Below are 26,857 nucleotides of genomic sequence, written 5' to 3'. Positions count from 1 at the left end.
AAGACATCTGTATTTTCTCCTGCATAATATCTCTATGGGTTTTCTTTTTGCTTCCTTCCCCTCAATCTTCCTCTGTATCTGTCTGTCTGTATGTGTGGGCTGGGAAATATTGGAAAAGCTGCATAAACTCTACTGTAGATCATTTAGAATGAATGAATGAACATATTTGTTTGTTTGCTTGTTTATTGTGTTTGTTTGTTTGATTTTTATGCCATCCATCTCATTGATACAGTGATTCTGGCCAGTTTTGTATATAATATTTTTTTTTTAAAAAAGGTAAGTAAAGGTAAAGGTTCCCCTTGCACATACGTGCTAGTCGTTGCTGACTCTAGGGGGCGGTGCTCATCTCCGTTTCAAAGCCAAAGAGCCAGCGCTGTCCGAAGACGTCTCCGTGGTCATGTGGCCGGCATGACTAGACACCAAAGGCACACGGAACGCTGATACCTTCACACCAAAGATGGTCCCTATTTTTTCTACTTGCATTTTTACGTGCTTTCGAAACTGCTAGGTTGGCAGAAGCTGGGACAAGTAACAGGAGCTCACCCCGTTACACAGCAGCACTAGGGATTCGAACCGCTGAGCTGCCGACCTTTCGATCAACAAGCTCAACGTCCTAGCACCTGAGCCACCGTGTCCCTTTTAAAAAAAGGTAATACAAGTCAATTAACATTAGGAAAGTGAAATAAGAAAGTTAAATAGTTAAAAGCCAAGATGATGGGTGGCCTGGGGCTGCGTATGTTCTCTACCCCACCTGCCACCCTCAATGCAGCAGGCCCAGGCCAAGCAGCAGAGCCAGGTTTTCAGGCTCTTCCGGAAGGCTAGGAGTGTGGTGGATGGATCTCACCTCCAAGCGTGAATTCCGGAGGGCAGGAGCCATAGAAGAAAAAGCTCTTCTCTTGGACTTTGCCAGCCAAAATTCTTTGGCAGACAGGATCTGAAGTAGGTTTGAATGGATCAGTTATGGTAGCAACATTCTGAACTGCTACATCTCTCAGGAAGAGATTAAACATCCATTTGTCTGAAATGGTACAGGGTTTCCTGCTTAAGCATGGAGTTGGACTAGATGATCTCCATGGTCCCTTCCAACGTCTTATTCTGTCGTTGTGTTATTCTGGATGAATAGCGAGATTTCTTTCCCACCTTCTGACAGATTTCTTTCCAACTTTTTTGGAAAGAATAAAAAGAATCCAGAACAGGTAGATTGACTTGATGGAGAGTATCTGGTGATTGACACCCTGAGTGATAGGAATGTCTATCTCTCAATTTTTAGAAAAGCAGCAGCAAAATGAATCTTCCTGATTATATTAATCGTTAGCATTTTGATTCTTCGAGCCTTAATTCTGATTTGGTAAGCAACTTCCGAAATGGACTCATCTTCATTGAAACGCATGGATTTAAACTTTGCGGAGTTATTGTTATGCTGTCATTTCTTCCCTGGGCTACGACCAACAGCTCCTTAGACTGTTGAGTGCAATTTACAAAATGGGTTTAGCATTCCATAAGGCGCAAAGCGTATGAAGTGTAATGATATGTTTTGCAGCATGGTAGGGTTTACATAATTGACTCTAATTATGATAGAATTGCATTTATTTTGTGCTTTGCACATCCAGTCAGCTTTGCAATTTGAGGTTTCTGTAAGCTCCATATAGACTTCTACTCGGAATTACTCAGAGAAAAAGGAAACCCCAAAATGGAATTTCACTGCGACTGAAATATGTATTTGCCAACAATATAAATGCAGAGCACTCTCCATTTAAGCAGCTGCCTATGTGAATTGCAAACAGTGTAAGTATTCTCATAAAAGGGATAAAATAATTAGATTATGTGATAAGGGCTAGTTGTGCATAATAGAAAAATCTGTGAAGAGAAAATTTGGGTCATAGCAATGAGGTAATTTTATTTGTGAAACAAAATGCAAAACCTACATCTTGCTTCTTCACAGAGTTTTCAGCAGCATTGATTATCACCTAGTATCTGTCTTAAGAGTATTTTCAGTGCAATTGTGCACAGAATTTCTGTGAAGGAATGGCTTAACCATTTGTGGCCTCTTGCTGCTTGTTCTAATGTTCTAGACATACCATCCATTCTAAAGCTTAATTAACAAATTAAAAATTAGCAAGTCAGATTATGAGATCAGACGGTGCACATTTGCAGCTTGGTAAAGAAGTCTAATGTGAAACTGTGTTTTCTTTAAAACAAGACAAATGGTTTTGGTCCTGCATCAAATCATACTGAGATATGCCTTTATCCATATATGAACGTTTCTCTTCTACAGATAAAGATCCAGGCAGCAGTTCATTTGGGCCACTCAACTGTCTGGTAAGGAATCATGGCACAGAACAAATATGTATTTTACAAAACTGCTTTACTTTCTACTTACATCAAAACGTTAGACAAGTTGTCCAGAATAATAAAGAAGTCTGAATTTGTGCCTAAACTCAAGGGTAATCCTTAAAGCTCTGCTGCTGGTGTGAAAATACTGTTCTAATAATTTCCCCAGCTTTTGGACAACCACAAAAAATAAGCTCACAGTTTTTCACACAGAAAAATTGTTCCTTTTCCATGCAAGCTGCCATCAGAATTGCAGTGAACCTTCTGCAATACTTCCTCTCTACATCCAAGTTGGGAACTGGCAGACTTAGCCATTTTGCTAAGGACTTTTACCAAGGTTAATTTTTTAAAAAAATATTTTTATTTATCAAGCATATATAACTATGGTGGTGAACCTATGGCACGCGTGCCAGAGATGGCACGCAGAACCCTCTTTGTGGGCACGCACGCCATCACCGGCTGGTCTTGTGGTTTCTGGTGCGCGCATGTGCACCAACCAGCTGATCTTCGTGCATGCCGGAGCCCCAGAAACCTGAAGACCAGCTGGCCGGTGCACATGTGCGTGCTGGCCACCTAGTCTTCAGGTTCCCAGCGCTCTGGCATGCGTGATCCAGTTTGGACACTTGGTGCCAAAAAGGTTCACTATCACTGATATATAAGATAACAGGTAAAAGTATGAACATAATTTGGATACATGAAAAGAGTAAGTGAAAAGGAATATTAGGACAGGGACGGTAGGCATGCAGGTGCACTTATGCACGCCCCTTACAGATCTCTTAGGAATGGGGTGAGGTCAACAGTAGACGGTTAAACTTGAAGTTTTGGGGGTTTGGGGAAGAAACCACAGAGGCAGGTAGTGCATTCCAGGCATTGACAACTCTGTTGTTGAAGTCATATTTTCATATTGTCAACACCAGCATTTAAAATGACCCTTTAATTTTACAGCTCGTGTTGCTGGTTGTTAAATACAAGTGTGCAGGTTTCATTTCATTGAAAGAGAATTGTGAAAGAACCACAAATGTTCTTTTTAAAAAGTCTGATGCAGCTTTCTGGTCTAGTGTGCATGAATGAGAGCAAGAAAGAAAGAGGGAGAGACAGAGGGAGAGAAAGATGAGGAAACTTTGCATTTACTTTGACCAATAAAGGGAGTTTTTCTCTTCTACGGCTCTTGTAACTCACAAATAAGTGAGTGGGAGATTATCACAATGAACCTGTTGGAGTTTGCAGCAATCCAACTAGCACACAAATAAATAATTCAGCAGGATTCATTTATATAAGAAACGTCTTTATATAAATACCATACAGCAGAAGGCAGAACCAGAACTCAGAATCCAGAAGCACAGAATCAATAATCACAGAAGCTATAGAATCACAGAAGCACATACACACACACACACACACACAGATCAGTGAACCTAAGCCACGCCGAGGCTCCGAGCATTGAGTGGTGAACACAGCTGTTTAGCTGGAACCCCTGGCTGGATTTTCCAGTGGCATTTGGCTGTTAGACCTGAAGATTTCACTCTGCTTTGAATTTGGTCAAATATCTTCAAAAACCTCCATTGCCTTCTACCATCCAGATCACTTAATTGTTTCTTAAATCTTTCCCAGCTCAAAAATGGCACAGGCATTGCTTTATTATGTTCCTTATAGCCAATGGCAAAGTTCAGCGGCCTGTTTAGTAATGACGTTTAGGAGCTGGCATTTCAGGAGGCAAGTAGTAAAGGAAGCAATTAATTAAGTGGCTAGGAAATCCAGATAATGGGACCAGAAGGATATCACACCCAGCACACGAGTAGATATTGGGGGGGAAAAAAGATTAAGGAAATGATTATGATTCAAGACAAAGAGGAGAAAAGAACAAGCTGATGCTAAATGGCTTGGTAACAGGAAATTTCTCAGCAGTCAGGAAGGAAGGAAGGAAGGAAAGAAGGAAGGAAAGAAAGAATTGAGAAGGAAAGAAAGAAAAAGAAAGAAAAGAAAAAGACTATACGAAATCTTTTTCCTATCCTTCTGCCATCTTCTATCTATCTATCTATCTATCTATCTATCTATCTATCTATCTATCTATCTATCTATCTATCTATCTATCTATCTATCTATCTATCTATCTATCTATCTATCTATCTATCTTCTCTTCCCAAGCATTGGGCTAGGATGAGGATTGACCTGTGAGGATGTTGGTTTGGTGTTGGAAGGAATGGTACTTTCATTTTTAACTGTGTTTTGTGGATTCTTGTGAACTGCCATATAGGCAGCCATATAGCTGTCCCTCCTGCCTTTTCATTTGGATTACTGTAATGCACCGTACACAGGGCTGCCCTTGAAAAGCATTTGGAAGTTTCAGCTGGTGCCAAATGGGTAGTAAGTGGTGTTGGATATTTGACACATATAACACCACTGCTGCATGAGCTGAATCAGTTGCCTGTGTGTTTCCAGGTACAATTCAAGGTGCTGGTTATCACCTTGAAAACCCTTCATAACTTGGGTCCAGTTTATCTGAGGATCATCTTCTCCCAGTGGTTTCTACCCATTCAATTTGGTCTGATAGATCCTATGGATCCCATCAGCCAAAGAATGGCAGCAGGCGAGAACAACTAGGAGATATGCCCTCAGAACATCCTCCCTTCAACAGATCTCCGTTGGCCTTTTGTAAGGCCTTGAAGGTCTTGCTTTGTGCCTGGGCCGGGAGCTTCAAGTGTATAAAGGGCCCTGTTTCTTGGCTCTATTGACATCTGTGATAACATTTTTTTTCCAGCTTGCCATATATATATATTTAATTTTGTACTCTGCTCTTATCTTTGATTGTTTTATGATTGTTCATCTCCTATAGTACTTGTGTGAGATGGGTGGTTATAAAATTGAATAAATAAAATAAAATAAAAATAAGCCAGATAGATAGGTAGACAGACAGAGATAAATAGATAAATTAGAGATAGATAGATATAGATATAGATATAGATATAGATACATAGGGGCGGAGATGGAGATGGAGAGAGAGAGAGAGAGAGATGGAAAGGAGAAGTCTCCAAAAGGAAGATCCAGTTAAAAATGTGTCAGAACTGGAGACTGCAGAAGAAGAAAACTAGAAAAAAAATTCCCTCAGGTGTTCTGAGTGCTGCCAGTTCCTTCATTCCAAATGTCCTTTTTACCTCCCACCTGGTCAATGTGCCCAAACAGACACTCCTACCGCTCTGCAAATTTTTCCTATATTGTTTGATTGCTTTTTTTAGATCATCTGAAATTGTTCCAAAGATGTTTTTTAAAAAGAAAACTGCACTTTGTTTTTTCTTAAGGAAAAGCATAATCCTTTTGATAAAGCACCTTTAAGATAACCATGACCTGGGTGACTGAGAATCTCCACAGACACCAGTTAAAATTAAAAAAAAATTAAAAAAAAAATTTTTTTTAAAGCCTGGTGGAAAGTCAGGGAATCTATTTAACTTTATATTTGTTTCGTTTCTCAAACCTAACCCTCCCCCCAATGTACGTAAATTTCATCATTTTGCCACTGAAATTCCCTGGAGTGGTGTGATGTTATGTTCAGTGAAGGATTTAGAGCAGGGCTGTCAAATTCGCGGCCCACGGGCCAGATGCGTCAACCGCTGGCCATGGCCACACCCAGTTTAGCAAAGGGGAAAAAAGTCGCGATACGTCACATGACGACGTGAGTTTGACATCCCTGATTTAGAGGTTGCAAGATAAGGCTGCAGCAGTGGCTGCCATCTTTAATACATGGTAGTCAATGATAACTGTTTCTCTGAGTTGTTTATTTATTGACGTTTTATGCCACCCATCTCACTCTGCAAAGTGACTTTGGATGGCTAGCTAGAATAAGGAATATGTAGACTTGTTACATTTTCAACGGAAGCTACGCGCATGAAAAAATCGAATAAAATAAATATAATATAAAAATCGAATAAAATAAATAAAATAAATAAATAAATGGCTTCTTTGGAATGTATACATATCCTAAATCTGCAAATGAGCATGTGACAAATAAGCATTCGGTACCTTGTAGATAAAGCAGGCCTTCACACTGTGGAGGTGCTAGCCATCTTTTACCCTCTCCTTTTGAAGTAGCCTCCGTTAAATGTATTTGATGTGCCAGTTTAGCCCTTGAACATTAGTATTTTCAGAAGCAAATGAATAAAGAAACTGTTCTGTATCTAGATGCCTTTATTGGGAAGATGTTCCATAGGACACTCCACCCTATCTTAAGGGTGGAGGAGAACCACACTGAATGTACACTATTTTAATACTGTTGCGTATGACAGATTTAATGTTTCCAGCTTGTCTGGTGTAATGGCTAAGGCTTCAGGCTAGAAAGTCCTGCTTAGTCATGAAAGCCAGCTGGGTAACTTTGGGCCGGTCACACTGTCTCTCTACCCAACCCATCTCAGAGGAGTATTGTTGTGGGGAAAATTAGGAGGAGGAAGGTGTGTTGGATACGTTCGCTGCCTTAAGTTATATGTAAAAAAAATAACAGTGGATTCAAATGAAAAAATAAATCAATAAACAACAAACTAACTGCAATGTGGGAGTTTGTAACAAGATAAATATGGGGCTGAATTCATTGCAGCCCTTGCCGATGGGACCTCTTTTGAATCATCTGGAAGCCAATGAGATTATTAACATTACAGAGCCAGTTTTGTATAGTGATTGGGGTCCCAGGCTCAAAGGTAGGAGATTATAGGTTCGAGTTCCATTTCTGGCCTAAAGTCAGCTGGGTAATCTTTAGCCAGTCACTCTGTTTCAGCTCTAGGAAGCAGTCAGGGGCAAACAACTTCTGAAATCTTGCCAAGAAAACTGAAGGAACTCCTCTAGGTAAAGTGGTGTTTCAAATTTTTTTTACTACCGGTTCTATGGGCGTGGCTTGGTGGGCATAGCATGGCTTGGTGGGCATGGCTTGGTGGGCATGGCAGGGGAAGGATACTGCAAAATCTCCATTCCCACCCCACTCCAGGGGAAGGTTACTGCAAAATCCCCATTTCCTCCCGATCAACTGGGACTCGGGAGGCAGAGAATAAATTTGGGCAGAGCCAGTCAGAATTTTTACTACCGGTTCTCCGAACTACTCAAAATTTCCACTACCGGTTCTCCAGAACTGGTCAGAACCTGGTGAAACCCACCTCTGTCTAGGTATCCCCAGGAGTCAAAACTGACTTGAAGGCACCCACACCCACATCCACACCTACACCCACAACCACACCACATGCACACAAACACACACAAAGGCTCAGCTCCAAAATTTCCTCTGATCTGCTTTGGGGACTGATGTATTGGATGAGAATTCATAACCTTTTTTGTTCTTGTCTTGGCCCTTGTGTGAGGCCCACGCGCTCAACGCACTAACTAGGTGCATCATATCTCTGAAGTGCTGCAAGCCTCCACTCTGAATAAAGTGCCAGCTACTTTGAGATAATAAATAGGAACTAAATTTACATTTCCCCTCTTTTTGTTGTTGTTGGAAGCAATTTGCATGTTATGCTGCTGGATCTTAAAGTGAAAGGAAATGTGCTTGACGCTAAAATTGGCTTCGTGGCTCCAGTTTCCTCAGCTCTGCACCACCTGCCTCTAATCAAACTGTCCAATTACTGGAAACAATTGTTTTCTTGCCTTCTGGGAAGTAAAAGACATTCCTCCAGTAAAATACTGCTTTTGCAAAATGTTGCATTTTAAAGCAAGCTGCTTTCATAATTAAAATAATAATAGCAATATCTGAACCGGTGGGGTGGGTGGTGGGCGGGAGGATGCGGCTGGGGATCCGGTTAGATCTCTGGAAGGTCAGGAGCAGAGAGATCCAGCGTGGCATGGAGATTATGGAAATGCTGCTAATAATAAGCACAAAAATAGGTAGAGTATCCTTGCCTTCAAACACAGGAAAAGAGCAGGAGCTATCTGGGGGAAAACAAGAGCAGGATGAGGCTCCAATTAGTCCATATGCTAATCAGGTTGATTAATATAGAAGACAAAGTTTTCTACTGCTTCTGTGTGAAAAGATAATCAGAGGCTCTCTTTGTATTAGAAATACCGCAGTGGAGATTGTGGTACGATACATGTAACTTGGGTCAGCTGAGGTTCCTCTCTGTAGGGCCTGTTCCCCTCCCCCCCGCACCCCACTCCAAAGTCTCCCTGCTTTTCTCTTTTGGCAAGAGGATGTTGAATTCTATAAAGTTATATTAAATCCTGAAAATGCGAGCATCTCTCTTGTTTATTAAAAACCAAGTTGAGAGGAAGAGATGAAATTAAACGGGGAAAGTTTGGGTCAATGAGAATGCTTGCAAGCTTCTTCTTAGAAACTGACAATCACCTCTCTGGAATGAACATGGTGATAATTCCACATGGCCCATTTAGAGGGCAGGTTAAGCAAGGTACATGAGAAGTTGATTCCTGGTGTTGCTCATGAGAGAGAGCCATACATGCTCCTTTGAGGATGTTCAGCTTCTCAGAGTACTGTAGGCTTCCAAGATGCTCCGGAAATAATGTTGGATGAGAGTCCTGATAATCTTATTTATTAAATTTATTTACTGCCCACCTCAACACAAGGTCACTTTGGGCAGCTTACAATGTTGAAAAAAATAAAACAATGCAAAAAGTCTTTATATCAGTGATGAAATTCAATTTTTTTTACTATCGGTTCTGTGGGTGTGGCTTGGTGGGCATGGCAGGAGAAGGATACTGCAAAATTTCCATTCCCCCCCACTCCTGGGGGAAGGATATTGCAAGATCCCCATTCCCACCCCACTCTGGGACCAGCCAGAGGTGGTATTTGCCGGTTCTCCAAACTGCTCAAAATTTCTGCTATTGGTTTTCCAGAACCTGTCAGAACTTGCTGGCTCTCACCCCTGTTTTATATATGTATATAGGGGTGTGTGTGTATCATCATCATCATTCTAGCAGCGAAAACATATATATATATATGTTTGTTTTCTGAGGTTTTCGCAGGTGTTTGTATGTAGGTCGAAACGTCGCCAAGTCACTTCCAATTTTACGCGGGAGAAAACCCAAATAACCAAAGACCTACATATATATGTTTACATATATATACATATATGCGTATATGTGTATGTGTATAATACCTACACACATACATATACAGACACAACACACACACATGTGTGTGTGTGTATGTATAATCAATCAGTCAAATGTTTATTACAGTCAAAGACCTGTACAATTAAAAACACACAAGGGGTATGCAAAGGTGCTTTCCCAGGAGTTAACTGGACTTTCCTGCTTTTCCCCTATAGACTTTTTGTCATAGAGATTCTCAGTCATCCAGGTCATAGTTGTCGCGGAGATGCTTTTTCAGGAGATGCTGGACTTTCTTGTTTTGTTTTTTTTTGAGGGTGTTTTGCTTCTCATCCAAAAAGCTTCTTCAGTCTAAATCCTTCCATTCCCCACTATCTTGTCAGAGCTGAAGAAGCTTCTTGGATGAGAAGTAAAACGTCTTCAAGGAAAAAAGCAGGAAAGTCCAAGTTGCCTCCTGGGAAAGCTCCTCCAGGACAACCATGACCTGGATGACTGAGAATCTCTATAGACACAAGGGGTTTCTCATTAAAACAAAATCTATAGTAAAATAATAACAAATTATTTCATACGTAGTAATAAAATAAAATGCTATAATACTACCTAAATAAATGACAAAGAGATGAATTCCAACGGCTGTGTCGAGACCGTTTAGTTACAAATGTCTACAGCACATTTCATCCCGTCACAATTGTAGAGGGCACAGAGAATACTTCAGTTCAGCGGTAGGAAAAGACCCTGTTGAGATGGCAGAAAACTAAACAGGCATGAGATTGGCAAACCCCATTGTTGGTCTCCACCCTGCCTCTGTTGCCTCTGTTCCCACATAATGCAGTTACGAATCTTCTCTTTCCAGTACTGAGAAGACTAAGAGATTTGTATCCTTATGATTTATATTGATATTGTTTCCTGATTGCTTATTTGTACCCTATGACTATCATTGAGTGTTGTACCTTATGATTCTTGATGAATGTATCTTTTCTTTTATGTACTCGGAGAGCGTATGCACCAAGACAAATTCCTTGTGTGTCCAATCACACTTGGCCAATAAAAATTTCTATTCTATTCTATTCTATTCTATTCTATTCTATTCTATTCTATTCTATTCTATTCTATTCTATTCTATTCTATTCTATTGATATATCTTGAGGCTGTCTTGGAGGCTGTGAGAATAAGGGGGAAAGCAGCATTTTAATAAGGTAGTCCTTGACATACAACCATACATTTAGTGACCATTCGAAGTTATAACAACACTGAAAAAGGTGTCATCTCCATTTTTCACATGACTGTTGCAGCATCCCCATGGTCACATGATCAAAATTCGGATGCTTGGCAACTGGAATGTATTTATGACAGTTGCAGTATCCTGGCATGATGTGATCGCCTTTTGTGACCTCTGACAAGCAAAGTCAATGGGGAAGCCAGATTCACTTTACAACCATGTTACTAATTTAAACAATTTCAGTGATTTGTTTGTTGTAAAGGTTGTAAAATTGGGCAAAAACTCATTTAACAACTGTCTTACTTAGCAATGGAAATCTGGGTCTCAGTTGTGGTCATAAAGCAAGCGTTACCTGTAATTCAGCTAAGCAGGACTTAAGGTGTCTCACTTATCTGCTGGGGATGAGTGCATGTCATGAGGACCCAGCAGAAAAAAGTTGCTGCTAGGCCATGTTTATACCAAGGTTAGTTGCAATTGTTGACTGTGACTGATACATCTCATCAAGCTCCAACTGGTCCAGAATGCAGCTGCGCGGGTGACAGAGGGAGCACCTCGTGGCTCCCATGTGACACCCCTCCTGTGCAGCCTGCACTGGCTCCCAGTGGTCTTCCGGGTCCTATTCAAGGTGTTGTGTCACCACCTTTAAAGCGCTCCATGGCTTAGGACCAGGTTACTTACAGGACCACCTACTGCCACCAGTAGCCTCCCATCGACCTCCTCTGGGTACCGTCGGCCAAACCATGTCGGCTGGCGACCCCCAGGGGGAGGGCCTTCTCTGTGGGGGCTCCTGCCCTCTGGAATGAGCTGCCTCCAGGGCTTCGTCAACTCCCCGACCTCTGGACCTTTCGCCGCGAGCTGAAGACGCTTTTGTTTCAGCGCACAGGGTTAGCTTAAAAGTAGTTTTTAAATGAGGTTTTTAACTTTATTCTAATTTTTAGACCATATATTGAATTAGTTTTTTATATTGTTTTTAACCTGTGTTATATGTATTTTTTGTATTTTTATTGGCTGTGAACCGTCCTGAGTCCTTCTGGAGAAGGGCGGTATACAAATCTAATAAATAAAATAAATAAATTGAAAATGTAGAATTCAAATCGTATCTTTGAAAATGGGAAAACTAAAAATCTGTTAGTTTGGATTTGCGAGGGAAAAATGCTGGGGAATTTGCTTTTGTGTAGATCAGAGCTTATGTATGTGTGTGTGTGTGTGCTTTTCAGAGTCATATTTTTCTGAGTAAATTTCCTTATAAGTGATGACTGATGATGGAAAAATTGTCTGTAGTTACAATTCATGTGGAAATGGGATGGTAGCTTCTCAGACCTTTATGGCAGGTTGAGCTGCCAGAGAGATTTCTGTATGCCAACATTATAAAAACATGATACTTTAGAATAATCTGAGGTTCAAATAGCCTTTACTGAATTATTGGACATTCTCCATTGTGTCACTAATCATTCAACAAATCAATGAAAATCCATGGAAAAAACTTGCAAGTTGGGGTCAAAATGATTCCACAAGCTGAATTAATATAATTTACAAAAAATGGTAATTATAATAGAAAAATGAAATGTCATTGGATTTATAAGGAAGATTGCAACTTCTCACTCAGAAAGATAACTATTTAAAAAAAACCAAGCATTTAAAAAAGTATTTTTAAAATAACTCGGTGAGTTTTATTGACTGCTACTAACCTTTTGTGGCTTTGTCTAGGGAAAGTACTTTCTCTGTCTCCTTTCTCATGAACCATTTTGAGATAAGCAGTGGTGGTTCTAGAATTATAAGCTTGGAGGAAATTTTTAAACAAATTTGATGGATTAGCTCACCAATCAACCAATATCAACTATCAAATAATTTAGACCTTCTCCAGAGCCGTCTGTCTGGCCCTTCAAGTATTCCAATGATGTAGCCATGGCTTCTTTTGATTTGTGTCAGAAGCACTTGCAAATTCAAATAAAATAGGTACGAAATAGGTCCTAAAAAATATAGCACGTGCACAAATTCTTTGTACTTACTAGACATATTTTCACAGTTTTTAAAGACAATGGAATATCTGATCCTAAATGAGAGGAAAAGACACCTGCATTCATCTGGCCAAGTTGAACTTGAATCACAAAGCAAGCACTGGACTCACATAATTGCCACATGCTTGAAAATTATATGCATTGCATTCTATTAGGTGTTATCTTTATCTTTTTACTGTTCCACCCCCACAGATCTATTCTTTGTAAAAATCTAAATCTGTACAAAAACAATGCTGGGACTTGTGTGTGTAGATATGAGCGTTGACATGTACTATTTAGGAATTTTTATTTACCACTTGAGCTAGAGAACTGAGAAGATATTTGCATTGTATATACTGTATCGGAGTGCGCTTTAGTTACACTTCAGTGACCAGGGCTTTTCTTTCTAAAATAAAAATTATTTGATGGGAGGAGGGGGAGAAGGAGGGTTGAGGAAAAATGTGGATATTTCATCATAAACTATTTCTTAAGCAGAATTTTTTTAAAGTCAAAAAGAAAGCAGGCTACATCTACAGCAACAGTAATAACAGTCTAAGGGTTCATCCACGCAACAGCTGAAAGATGCTTTGCTAACCTCTTTTAAGGACATGTCCTTGGATGCTGCTGCTTCTTATTCCCAGCCAGTAGCTGAATGCTACCTCTGATGTTAAAGTGATGTTTTCCACCACCTCCCCATTAATGTCATGGGGTTTTGTTGGGGTGATGAAGCAGCAAGGGCTGGAAGGTGTCCCAACTGGAGGTATGGCTCCCTTCCCGTAGTCAGTGGCAACTTGCTTCCTTTCTTCTTGAAGTTTAGACAACAGTGGACCAGACATCTGCCCACCTAATGTAAGAAGGGATTATTTACTGTAACCTACTCGGAATCCTGCTGAATTGCAGTGGCAAATCAGCTCCAGTAAATGAATAAATCTTCAAATAATGCTTCATCAGCACTTCACAAAGCACCGCCTAGGCATTACAGGGCAGGTGAAGTAGTTTTGCTTGAGATTTCTTCATCCACGTTAAAAACAAATGATCTGATTGACAAGCAGCTGATACAGTGGATTGACATACGTGGGGATTCTCCAATGTTCAGCCTTTGATTTACCCTGTCCTCATATATCAGGCATCGTAGATGATGTGAGGATGAGTAGAGACTTCCAGGTCATGTGAGGGGAGCTTATATCTGAAGCCCCATATCATGGATCAAGGTTTGATGAATAGTTGAACCCTTGGATCAAAACTCATCTCCTTCGCTAGCTCTACCATTGTGTGTGTGAGAGAGAGAGCAAGAGCGAGAGAGCAATTGACTGATGTCCTGCCAGCAGGAAATCTACCAAGAACTTTCCTTAACTTGTCCTATCTGAAGGCTGTCAAGATAGAACTGTTGCCTTGTCTCAATTCCAAGACAAAGTTTGTCTCAGGAACTGTTCAACTGGTGCCCTAAGAGAGAAAGAACAAGATATTTCAATTTTCAAAAAGAGAACAGATTTCTAAAAAGTTAATCAAACTGAAGGAGGAAATGGAGGTTTTTTTTTAAAAGAGTTGTGAATTATACCATTTTTTACTGTAAGAAAGTTGTATTTTGCCTATATGAAATGAAAGTTCATGGATGGGCTTTACTAGGACCCAGGAAAATGATATAATATGAGTATGACTGCTAGACAACTTCGCTACATGCAGGAAATGTTTTAGCTGGGAAGGCTGTAAGAGCCTGGAAAAAAATTATTCCCTTCTCACCTGCAGTCCCAACAAATATTGCTTGCCACCCCACTATTTTATTTACATGTATACAACTGTCTCTTACAATAAGAGTATTGTAATTTTCAGCCTCAAAGAAAATACAATAAAAATGCTACATCTATGTTTCCCTATCCAGAAATCCACCAACTTTTAGTTCAACTTTTGGTTCAGAGACAAGGAATTATATATTTTAGAGGAAAGAATATCCTCAAGACTTGTATTATATGCCTGGTATCTGGATAGCCTCCAAAAGGTGTTAAAAATGAAGTGTTGTGGAAGGGGAATGAAGACAGATTAAAAAAACTTGGAAGATTGGATTAGAAGATGTAAGAAAGGCATTTCAGACTTGAGAAAACTGTGAGAACTTGGAGTGTGGGATAGGGGAGGTTTTTTATTAGGTGAAAGGTGAATGTTTAATGCTCAATACTTCAACATTTTTAAACTTTTAATTGTTGATATTGTCATTTATGATTCTGCAAGCCACCCAGAGTTGCTTAATAGATGGGTATAGATAAATTTAATAAATTTATATAAATTTAATAAATAAAAAAAAAATAAGTAAAGGAAGCAAAATAAATTTGTCTTGGATACAGGTGAGCTTGGTTTCACAATTCACTTTCTCCATGGCCCTCGGTATACCAATTTTTTTCTTGAAATTTATGACACAGTGAAAACTAGAGAAAAGTGCCACTCTTTTTCTGGAAAAAGAAGATTGGCCTGGAAAGGCTTGGAAGATTCACAGCTTAGCTTTTTTTGGTGGGGGAGGGGGGATATTTCATCTATTTTATTGACTGACCTCTGCTTTTGCATTGCATCCTCATTGCATTGTGTACCCATTGCATTGCACACTCATACCGGGTGAGGCACAAAATAGATGAATGGTTGTGATAGAATTCTCACAGTAGTTCTGGCCTGCCCCCATGGCTCTCTGGTTCTACATGGCAAAATACTAGGTGTGTTATATCCTGCTCCTCAACCATAGTTCTGCTCAGGCAGAAAGTATAAAGAAAGCATTTCATTTTAGGTCAAAGATACTCATTTAGTAATTGCAAAGAAAATGAAAGGAAACATACTCCCACCAGAAAAATATTTGGATGTCAATAAACTCCAGGCTCACGTAAGAAATTCAGCAAACATTTACTGAGACAAATAGGAGTGAGAAAGAGAAAAAGCGAACTTTATTACGGAGCTTCTTTGTGGCCACAGACAGGAAGTGAAATTGTTTTCAGGTTGAAAGTACTTCTCAATCATGTCACGCACCACCAGTCTTTTAAGTTTAAGGTTCATAGCTCATTTGATCTATATTAAAGTACAGGCAATTGAAATTTCCCCTGGAATTCACAAGTGTTATCTTACTTCCCTCCTCCTCCTCCTCCAATTCAGAATGAAAGTTTGAAATAAACACAATGACCCAAATCGATATGTTACTGGGTAATTTTTGTGACCGTTATGAAGGCTGGTTTGCATGCCACAAAACCAACTGGATTTTTAATTTGTTAGCCTTCCAGTAATAAGATTCAGGATGCTCCGGATTGCTCACAGCCAGGAACCTCTTTGAATATTCTGATTTTCACAGCCAGATGATTCTGATAAAATAGATCGGGCTGGCTTCTTTTCCTTTTCAGCTTTTTAAACATTTCTTTACGGTGGTTTAAAAACAAAGAAATATCTAAAGTCATCCTTTCCTTCACCTGTTGAGCGATAAACAAAAACAAAGAAAGTGTTTCACAGGCAATACAAGAAATGGCTGCAGAGGTTTGATAAGTCTTTTTTGAAACCTTCCAATTACAGGTAATCCTCATTTAGTGACAGGCTCCGTTAGCAACCGTTCGCAGTTACGATGGTATTGAAAAAGTAACTTTAAAACCGGTCCCCACATATAAGACTTTGACAGGTCTTTAAAGCAAAGGAAAGCTGAAGTAAGATCATAAAGACATTTGCGGTTTCACTTAGTAGTTGCTAGTCGACTGAGTTCCCAGTTCCAACTGTTCCAACTATGGTTGCTAAACGAAGGCTACCTGTTTTGTAGGGGAGATCTAGCAGTAATTGGCTGATATCCCTGAATGCAATGGGAGTGACAAGGCTGAACCATTTTGATTGTGGGAAGAAAAGAGAGGGAAGAAAAGAGTGGGAAGAAAAGAAAATAGATGTGGCAAGAGAGGCTACTACCAGGCTGCGGGCCTATTCAGAACTGGGCCATGTGAGCGGTGGGCTGGCATGCATGTGTATGTGCGCCAACCTGCTACTCACATGTGCGGAGCTGTGGATGCATGTCAGCCTGCCATTCGCGCAGCCTGCTTCCTTTCTCCCCACCTAGCCAAGTCACAAAGGTTGGGGACCACTGGGTTAGCATACTTATTAAAAACGAATTGGGGAAAAAAAAATCTAATGGGATTTTAGTACCATAAAATTGAGGTGGGGATGAGGGGTAGTGTGGTTCATGGATTGTCTACCATGATACTAATGGAAAACGCACAGGGAAGAGAGAAGCCAGTGTGATTTGGGAGCTTGGAAAGACTGAAATACAATTTTTATACAAGCGACAAACATATCTGGTAGCTCCATTGCAGTAGCCCATTCAGTCCTGATCCATCTACTTTTGGACTGAGCGAGGGAGATTTGAATTAGTTTGTTAGCTTTAAAATCAAACATTCCTCCCTACTTTTCAGCTTCAAAGAATGCGTATTAAAAGCAAAGCAAAAAATAAAAAATAAAAAATCTGCTTCCTGAAAAAGAAATACATCTAATAAACAATCATTTGAGGAGGAAAATACAGCTTTAGCATTTAAAACGAAAAGCCAAACAAATCGAAAATGCGTGGGGAAATTTTTAGAAATCAAAAGACATCTCTTGTTATGAAAAAAAAATTGTCTGCCAGGTGAACATTTGGGGGTGGGAGAGCATTTGAAAGACCGGGTTCCCCGAACTTTAGTTAGTAATCTTTTATAAAGACCGTACCGTCTTCAAGAAAAGAAAGTGAACACAGAAAGAAGGGAAGGTTTTTTTTTCTTCCCAGTCAAAATGGAAAAAGAAGAACTGTGATGTGTTAGCGGGGCAGACTTGGAAGCAGAGCATATATTTTCCATCAGGATCTGCAGGTGAGTTAAGTCAGATCAGAGCCTGGAAGGAATTTATTTTCCTTTGTGGTGTTTTCTCAGGTTCTCATCAGGCCTGTCAGTTAGAGTGGATTATTTTTTTTTGCTTGTTTATAGCATACTTAGAAATAGGTGCCCTAAACATTATGTGGGTGTGCAACTTGGCCCGGTGGGTGAATTTTGGAGCTGCTAACATTTTCACAAGGATATAGCACGAACGGCACATCCAGAAATTAGAAACGGAGTGTGTGGCTCAAGAGCATAATTGGATTCTCCTTTCTTGAGATGCCAACATTTCAGTGTACAGGTAGGCCTTGACTTGCGACCACAATTGAGCCCCAAAATTCTGTTGTTAAGTGAGACATTTGTTAAAGTGAGTTTTGCCCCATTTCACGACCTTTTTTGCCACAGTTGTTAAGGGACTCACTGCGGTTGATAAGTTAGTAAGCTGGTTGTTAAGCAAATCTGGCTTCCCCATTGCTTTTGCTTGTCAGAAAGTCGCAAAACAGCATCACATGATCCCCTTGGGACACAGCAACGGTCATAAATACGAACCAGTTTTTTATGCTTTAGTTGGTTTTAAATACTTTAGGATTAATTTGTTCTATTGATTTATATATTTTATTACTGTTAATTGTTATTTTTTTTTCCTTATTTTTTTTAATTTTCTGAATGATTTTGGTTATGTTAGGAGGAAGTCAGAGCTAGAGGGGAAAACTGGTATAATAGTTTTGGGGAAAAATTTTCTTAGCATATGTTTGTTTTATTTTTAACTATACCTTGTGCTTGTTCCGGGAAGTCAGGGGGGAGAGGGGAGGGTATTAGTGAAGGGAGGGGGGTTGGGGGGAAAGGGAAAAAATTTTTTTTTTGTAAAACTTTTTGAATAAAATAAATAATAAATAAATAAATAAATAAATACGAACCAGTTGCCAAGCATCTGAATTTTGTTCACATGATTATAGGGATGCTTCAAAGGCCGTAGCTGAAAAACGGTTGTAAGCCACTTTTTTCAGTGCCGTTGTAACTGTGAACAGTCACTAAATGAACTGTTGTAAGTTGAGGACTACCTGTATATAGAATTTCATAGTTAGAATGGTCTCTTCTAGATCACCAAAAAAAAAAAAAGAGAGAGAGGTCAACAAAAATTTGAAGCAGAAGATATATTTGTGTGGATCATAATCGCAGGTGCAAAATCGCTTTTATGGAGTTATAAATCGCTCTCCCCAGTGTTAAGCAATGCATTTTTCAATTCCAATTGTTAGTGGACAGAGCTAGAAGAGAGCTTTTATTTTATTAGCTGGTAGATTTACAGCCCTCATTTTCTCCAGGAACAAAAGGCACTGCAGGTCGCACTTCCTCTTCCAGTATTTTTCCCATGCCAGTATCTCCGTAAGGTAAATTGGGTTGAGAAATTCGTTGTCTTAAGATCCCTCTGCTTCTGCAGCTGAGAATGGATTGGAATCCATACCTCCCTGGTCCTTGTCCAATGCCTTAATCTCTGCACCACACTAGCTCCTGTCCTTGTGCCTTTCCCATAGCCACCTGTCTGGTTACTATAGGAACAGATTGCTGGACTAGATAAACTATAGTCTGATTCAGCTTGCAGCTGACACTAAAGGCATATGTTTCGAATGAAAGAAATTCTGAGAAACTGTTTTTGGGTACCAGAAATAAAAGAAGAGCTTCTATACCTTCTATAATTGATTCCTGAGGATTCTAAATTTCTTTCATTACAGCAGTATAATTTTGTCCTTCCTTTCTTCCTTCCTCCCTCCCTCCCTCCCTTCCTCCCTTCCCTCCTCCCTTCCCTCCCTCCCTCCCTCCCTCCCTCCCTCCTCTCATCTCTCTCTATCTCTCTCTCTCTCTCTCTCTCTCCCACTATTTTAGAGATCCCAGACTGAGTAATGTTTCATAAAATACATATGCCAAAACAATAACAATTCATAAAGTAGATACGCCAAAACAATAACACGAAGTAAAGGCTATAATAACAGTAACAGTTAGTACCATAGTAAAGAAAAACAGCTAGGACATGATCAAACGATGATGGTTGTGTCAAATGGGCTAAAAACCAAATTTTCACCTTGCGTGGAAAAATAAACAGTTTTAACATTGGTCTGGCCTACGGAAACTTTGAAACCCAAGGGCCACATAAAAGCTATTGATGCTGCTCCTTTGAAACCAGTGTTGTGTGGCTCTAGAAGTTTCTATATGTTTCAGAGAGCAGCTTCATTGCCACATTCTGCACCAGCTGATGGATAATTCCATATAAAGCCCATTGCAGTAATCTAACCATGAAGTGAACAGAGCATGGACAATTATGGTCAGGCCATTCCCATCCAGGAAAGGTTGCGGCTAGTTGGCTAGTCACAGTTAATCAAATGCACTCCAAGCCACAGTGGCCATGGGGACTCCATATAACAAAAATGAATCCAAGAGAACATCTGCTCCTTCAGGGGGAAGTACAACTGCATCTTAGCCAGAGAGTCATCAAGATTCAGAACAGTTTATCCAATCTACAACAGCATCCAGTATGGTCCAGGCTGGCTTCGATAAGCAGGGTGAAAAAGAGCTGGGTATATTATTCGCATATTGGTGGTATCCAAGTATAAATCCCAATGATCTCACTCAACAGCTTCATGGAGATATTAAATGACTGAGTGGAAATCCTTCAGTGCTACCATCTGGACCCGACTGCAGGTGGGAGCAGAAGCATGAAGAATTGTGCCTTTGATACCATGCGGTTCCTGGTCAACGGCATCAAAAATTGAGATGATCAACAGTAGTCCAATGAAAAAATTGTGAGCTCCCTGCTCTGGTATTGTTTCTTGGCGGGACACTTCAAATGCCTTGCTGCCTCTTTGGACAATGATGTATTTTTAATGCAAATTTGGATTGGACGGTGGAAAATCACCTTTTGTTAAGATCATGGTCATGCTACTTGGAACTAGAAGAGTGTAAAATAATACCTACTTTTGTATTATATATAGGGATGTGGTGGCTCAGTGGCTAAGATGCTAAGCTTGTTGATCAGAAGGTTGGCAGTTCAGCAGTTCGAATCCCTAGTGCCGCATAATGGGGTGAGCTCTCGTTATTTGTTCCAGCTTCTGCCAACCTAGCAGTTCGAAAGCGCGTAAAAAAATGCAAGTAGAAAAATAGGGACCACCTTTGGTGGGAAGGTAACAGCGTTCCATGCACCTTTGGTGTTTAGTCATGCCGGCCACATGACCACGGAGACATCTTTGGACAGTGCTGGCTCTTCGGCTTTGAAACGGAGATGAGCACCGCCCCCTAGAGTCGGTAACAACTAGCACACATGTGTGAGGGGAACCTTTACCTTTACCTATGTATTATATATTAATCTCTCATGCAAAGAGATCACGGCCCCATCCAGAGTTCTTTCCACTGTATTTTGGCAACCTCTTTACAACTGTAGGTGCAGCTGAACTTCACAGTCATATTACACTATTGGGGGGGTGCCTTTTAATATTAGTTTGTTGAATATGTCATAGTAGCTTGATGCCCATCAGCACTAACCAATATTTATAACCCATAATTGCTGTGATTATACCAAATCAACTAGGCCAAACCTAAAGAGACTAGTACTCTGTGTGAATTTATCCACTGGCTCCAAGCCTAAATTGAAAACAAATTCTTGATTTCAGAAATCTGCACTTATCAAATCATAAAAGAGACACTTCATTTGAAACAAATTATGAGTTTGTTCACCAAACTAACTAAGGTTTGATATGTTTGAATCTGCCCAACCATAAGATGAAGCTGTAGCTGTGTCTTAAATGGATTGGTGTGTGTGAAAATCACAATGTTGCTAATATTTAAACAATTGCTTTCCTTTCTGCTCTGGAATTGAAACACAAAAGTTTGACATTATAAATGGATTATATCTAGGCACATGGGCAGAATAATAAGATAATGTATAGCTATGAAGTAGTGCCAGATTTTTCCTGGTTGCATTGTTTCAATCAGCTACTTGAATGAAAAGTTATCTGATAAACTAGCATAAAACCGCTTGATCACTTTTTGGTAAGAGAAAATCAAGAATGAAGGTAAATGTTATAGAAAATATCTCATCTCTTCAGAAGATAATAAGATATTTAAATTATTTAGATAATGCTTATAAAGGAGATTGTAACCCTATATCTGCTGATATGGGAATAAAGTGCGGGGATTCAATAAATGGATTCATACAATGCAGTGCACCATGATTTATACTATGAGTTGTTTTAAAATCCATTATTGTCTGAATTTGCATACAATACTGAGCTATAAATCATGATATATAAACTACAATAGCTGGCTTCAAGGCACCCTGTATCAAAAATAGAACAATCCGTATTGTTCCATATTGGCTAAACTAAAATAAGGTTGTAGATTGCAAACAAACTGGGCGTACAGCCTTACAGTATGTGTTTGTGTGAATCCAGCCAAAATTAATTTAATAAACCAATTAACATGGTATAGAACCTAGAACACACGTTAAGGGTTGTGCTGAAAGAACTGTTATCAACAGTGTCCTTGGGATGCTGAAAGGACAAAAAAGCATAAAGTACAGTTTGTTTGTTTTTTTAAATCTAATTAAGTTTTATGTCATTAGCTACATTTTCTACCTCTATATAAAGAAAAGAAATGATTCAATCACTAGGATAACGCCCAACAAGATATGCACAATCATATATGCTGGTACTGTACTTGTAGCGTTGCAGTGGAGTTTAAAGATCAACACTTTGTACAACACACCGCCATAGTGGCCCTGAGTAAGGGCACTATACTGGTAATCTCCCCACCTCTGCTCCCCAGCCCAATTTTCTACTATTGTTTTCAACCTAAATGATAGGATACATCTCCTTTTAAATTTGAATGCACTCCTGAGCATGTAGGGATTATTATTATTTGACCTATAAGATTCTCCTCCAGCGCATCTGCGAACTATCCTCCCTCTTCCTTTTCAGAACCTGCTTCAAAAATTCAACCCCTTATTATCTGTATTTCAATGCAAAAAGTCTATGCTGTATATTTTTGTTCATTTTTTTACCCAAACCTACCTACCTACTTACCTTCCTTCCTCCCTCCCTCCCTCCTTCCTCCTCCCTTCCTCCCTCCCTCCCTCCCTTGAAAGTAAAAGAGAAATGCTAAACTTCCCTTGGGGATTAACGCAGCTACATTGCTTAAAAAAGGAAGCACATCCACTTTTAAACAAAATTGCAAAAACAGGTAAAATCAAAAGTAAAGTTAAAATTCAAAAGAGAGGAGTTGAAGGGGGGCGGGATATTGAATGTTTTGAGAGGTGCAGCAGCAGAAGACGGCGATTTCCTGCTCTTTGGGGTTGAGAAATGGAAGCAAACCCTTTCCAGTTCTCCATATAAAAACATGAACTGAATAATGAGATTATTCTTTTAAAAACTGCTATAATCTATAGGTTATACAGCTCAAGAAAGGGGGAGGCTATTGGAGAGGAAAGAAATGAAACCAGCTGAGTGACCTTCTGGCAGGGACATGCCAAGCATTTGAAACAAAGGTCTTTCACCACCTGCCTTTGCTAGCTGGCATTCACCGTTTACTGGTTAGCCTTCAGACACATCTCCTTGCAGAAGTCTGTTATGGGAAGCAACTTTTAACCAATCAATGGATAGTGGCCCATTAGTTTTACCAACCAATTCCCCCCTCCCATTTTTAATGCAGCAGACGTTTCCATCTCTATGTTTCCCACACCATTCAGGTTGCTTTTTTTTTTTATTTGCATTTATACCCCGCCCTTCTCCGAAGACTCAGGGCGGCTTACACAGTGTTAAGCAATAGTCTTCATCCATTTGTATATTATATACAAAGTCAACTTTTATTGCCCCCAACAATCTGGGTCCTCATTTTACCTACCATATAAAGGATGGAAGGCTGACTCAACCTTGGGCCTGGTGGGGCTTGAACTTGCAGTAATTGCAAGCAGCTGTGTTAATAACAGACTGTCTTACCAGTCTGAGCCACAGAGGCCCCTGGCCTGCTAGGTTAGCTCAGGAAAGTTGGTAAGAATTTCTACGCAAACCCCCTCTTCTAACCAACTTTTCTGGCTGAGCTTGTGTTGAATAAGAGGAGAGGAAGCCTAGAATGAGCATGGCCTCTGGGCAATTCATTCTCTTCCAACAAGGTGACATATTGCAAAGGAGGGGTGGGTGGTCAAGGTTCTTGGAGCAGAGTCATTGCTGAGAGGTGTGGTTGCTAATGGCGGCCTCTTGTGGCCCCGTTCAGTGAACGGAAACCAACATGTTTCAACATGTTTGGTCACGTGAGTTCCACCGAAGGTCTGTTTCCTCACCCCAGCTGAGAGACAAGGGGCGTGGGGAGGGGGAGGGACCCAACCAAACAAAGGCCAGAAGGCTGCAAATTACAAAGAGCTTCCTCTGCGCCCGGTGCCACTGCAGGTGTGAAAAAAAACCCCAGTGGTGTGGGCGTGTGGAGATAAGCAAACAGTCCCGCAGGCTTCATTCTTCATTCTCCCCTCCTGAGCTATGCTGTCAAACTTTCATTATGAAAGGGGTTTTCCCCGCCCCCACTTTGGGTTTATTTGTATATGACTGAAATGATAATTCTCTGAAACAGGGTTGGGGAGCAGAAGTTTATTTCCGATGGGTATGGCTTTTCACTCAGAAAAGATGGCATGGTAGAAAAGATGGCATGGCCTAACAAACAGGAAGCAGCAGGTGAAGCTAAGCAAGATCACATCAAATACCTGTACAATTAGCACAGGGCCCCCCCAAGGCTGTGTGCTCTCCCCACTTCTCTTCTCTCTGTATACCAATGACTGCATCTCCAATGATCCATTTGTTAAGCTACTGAAGTTCGCAGATGACACAACAGTGATTGGTCTCATTCGAGACAATGACGAATCCGCATATAGACGAGAGGTCGAACGACTAGCCTTGTGGTGCAACCAAAACAATCTGGAACTGAACACACTCAAAACCGTAGAAATGGTGGTAGACTTTAGGAAAAACCCTTCCATACTTCCACCTCTCACAATACTTGACAACACAGTATCAACAGTAGAAACCTTCAAATTTCTGGGTTCTATCATATCGCAAGATCTCAAATGGACAGCTAACATCAAAAACATCATTAAAAAAGGACAACAAAGAATGTTCTTTCTGCGCCAACTCAGTAAGCTCAAACTGCCCAAGGAGCTGCTGATCCAATTCTACAGAGGAATTATTGAGTCTGTCATTTGCACCTCTATAACTGTCTGGTTCGGTTCTGCAACCCAACACACTTCAGAGGATAATTAGAACTGCAGAAAAAATAATTGCTACCAACTTGCCTTCCATTGAGGACCTGTATACTGCACGAATCAAGAAGAGAGCCGTGAAAATATTTGCAGATCCCTCGCATCCTGGACATAAACTGTTTCAACTCCTACCCTCAAAACGACGCTATAGAGCACTGCACACCAGAACAACTAGACACAAGAACAGTTTTTTCCCGAAGGCCATCACTCTGCTAAACAAATAATTCCCTCAACACTGTCAGACTATTTACTGAATCTGCACTACTATTAATCGTTTCATAGTTCCCATCACCAATCTCTTTCCACTTATGACTGTATGACTATAACTTGTTGCTGGCAATCCTTATGATTTATATTGATATATTGATCATCAATTGTGTTGTAAATGTTGTACCTTGATGAACGTATCTTTTCTTTTATGTACACTGAGAGCATATGCACCAAGACAAATTCCTTGTGTGTCCAATCACACTTGGCCAATAAAATTCTATTCTATTCTATTCTATTCTATTCCATGGTACCTCAATCTGCCCCCTGCACCAGGGATGGCTCTGGATATGGAGAAGAGGAAACTCCTTGTTGACGCAGGTGATGGGACAGCATAATATTAGTGCAGAGAAACTTGTTCCCCAGCTGTCAAAGCTGCTAAGTTCAACCTTCCAGTGCGAGGCTGTTTTCTTTAGCACTGCAGCCCACAAGATGCTTCTTCAACCACTTTCTCAGAGGAAGATGTTAGTATCTGTAGCTAATTGCCTCGAGAGCAAGATGCTGTGCAATCTGCTAACGGGGACAGTTTTTTTTTGTTTTTTGTTTTAAATCCAACGAGTTTACAGTATTACTTTTGTGGGATACTTTGCTGGAGGCTACCTTGTCCTAGATCAGTGTTTCCACTGGGCATCTTCCAGATGTATGGACCAACTTCCAGAACTCTCCAGACAGCATAACCATGGGAATTAATGGCTACAGCATGGTTGCTAGAAACATCCTAGGTTGGGGAATGCTGCTCTATATGGATGCAATAACTGTTTGTAAAGAGGAGGGGCAACTCCATCCTTTGAGTGAGCTGATCAGCACTTTCTGTATACCTCATTCATTCATTCATTCATTCATTCATTCATTCATTCATTCATTCATTCATTTCGTGAAGCATGTATTAGATAACAAATATAAGTACAAACATGATTATGAATCCATGAAACTGATACGAATAAAAGGGAACATTAGGACAGAAACTGTAGGCAGGCTGATGCGCTTATGCATGCCCCTTAAAGTCCTCTTAGGAATGGGGTGAGGTCAACAATAGACAGTCTAAGGTTTTACATTAAGGTTTTACATTAGAAGGTTTACATTAGTCGTGCCAAAGTTTTACATTAGCAATGAAACATTGTGTTGCACTATAAAATTACCATCGGGTAAACCCTCATGACAATTGCCACTACACCATAACTCAAACCTATGAACTGGTATATGCTACAGCCACTGTAATCCTGGAGACCCTTGGCTACATGATCAAGAAGAACAGCAGGACATAACCCTCCAGGTAGAAAATGAGGTTAGAGGCTAAAATCAAGGCAACCCAAAGAGAGGTTAATTGGCTGGTGGAATTACAGAAGGATGTGAAGATTAAGAATAAGACTCAGCTATTGAAAAAACACAAGGACCTGACTCCATCTGAAGCCCTAGAGATTGCTAAACAAAGGCTCACTGCACTGACTACCAGATTAAGGAGATACATTAGAGAAGCAGATGTCAAGAAGATAAATACCCTGTTCTTCAAGGAACCATCCAAGGTGTCCTCCCAAGTGGAGTGTGATAACATAGTCACAGCAGAGCCACCAACAACAGAAATTGAACAATACTGGAAGAACATATGGGTGAAATAGAAGACATATAACTCCAATAGAATAGAATAGAATAGAATTTTTTATTGGCCAAGTGTGATTAGACACACAAGGAATTTGTCTTGGTGCATATGCTCTCAGTGTACATAAAAGAAAAGATACATTCGTAGCCGTTGAGGTGATGTCCCGTTGTCTGGAGGCCGTGCGGGTCTGGATGGGGAAAAACAGGCTCTGACTCAACCCCGCCAAGACTGAGTGGCTGTGGATGCCGGTGTCCCGGTATAATCAGCTGAGGCCATCGC

The sequence above is a fragment of the Ahaetulla prasina genome, chromosome 1, assembly GCF_028640845.1.
Source record: "Ahaetulla prasina isolate Xishuangbanna chromosome 1, ASM2864084v1, whole genome shotgun sequence".
Taxonomy (NCBI): Eukaryota; Metazoa; Chordata; class Lepidosauria; order Squamata; family Colubridae; genus Ahaetulla; species Ahaetulla prasina.
The sequence above is the reverse complement of the archived record's forward strand: the minus strand, read 5'-3'. Positions refer to the sequence as shown.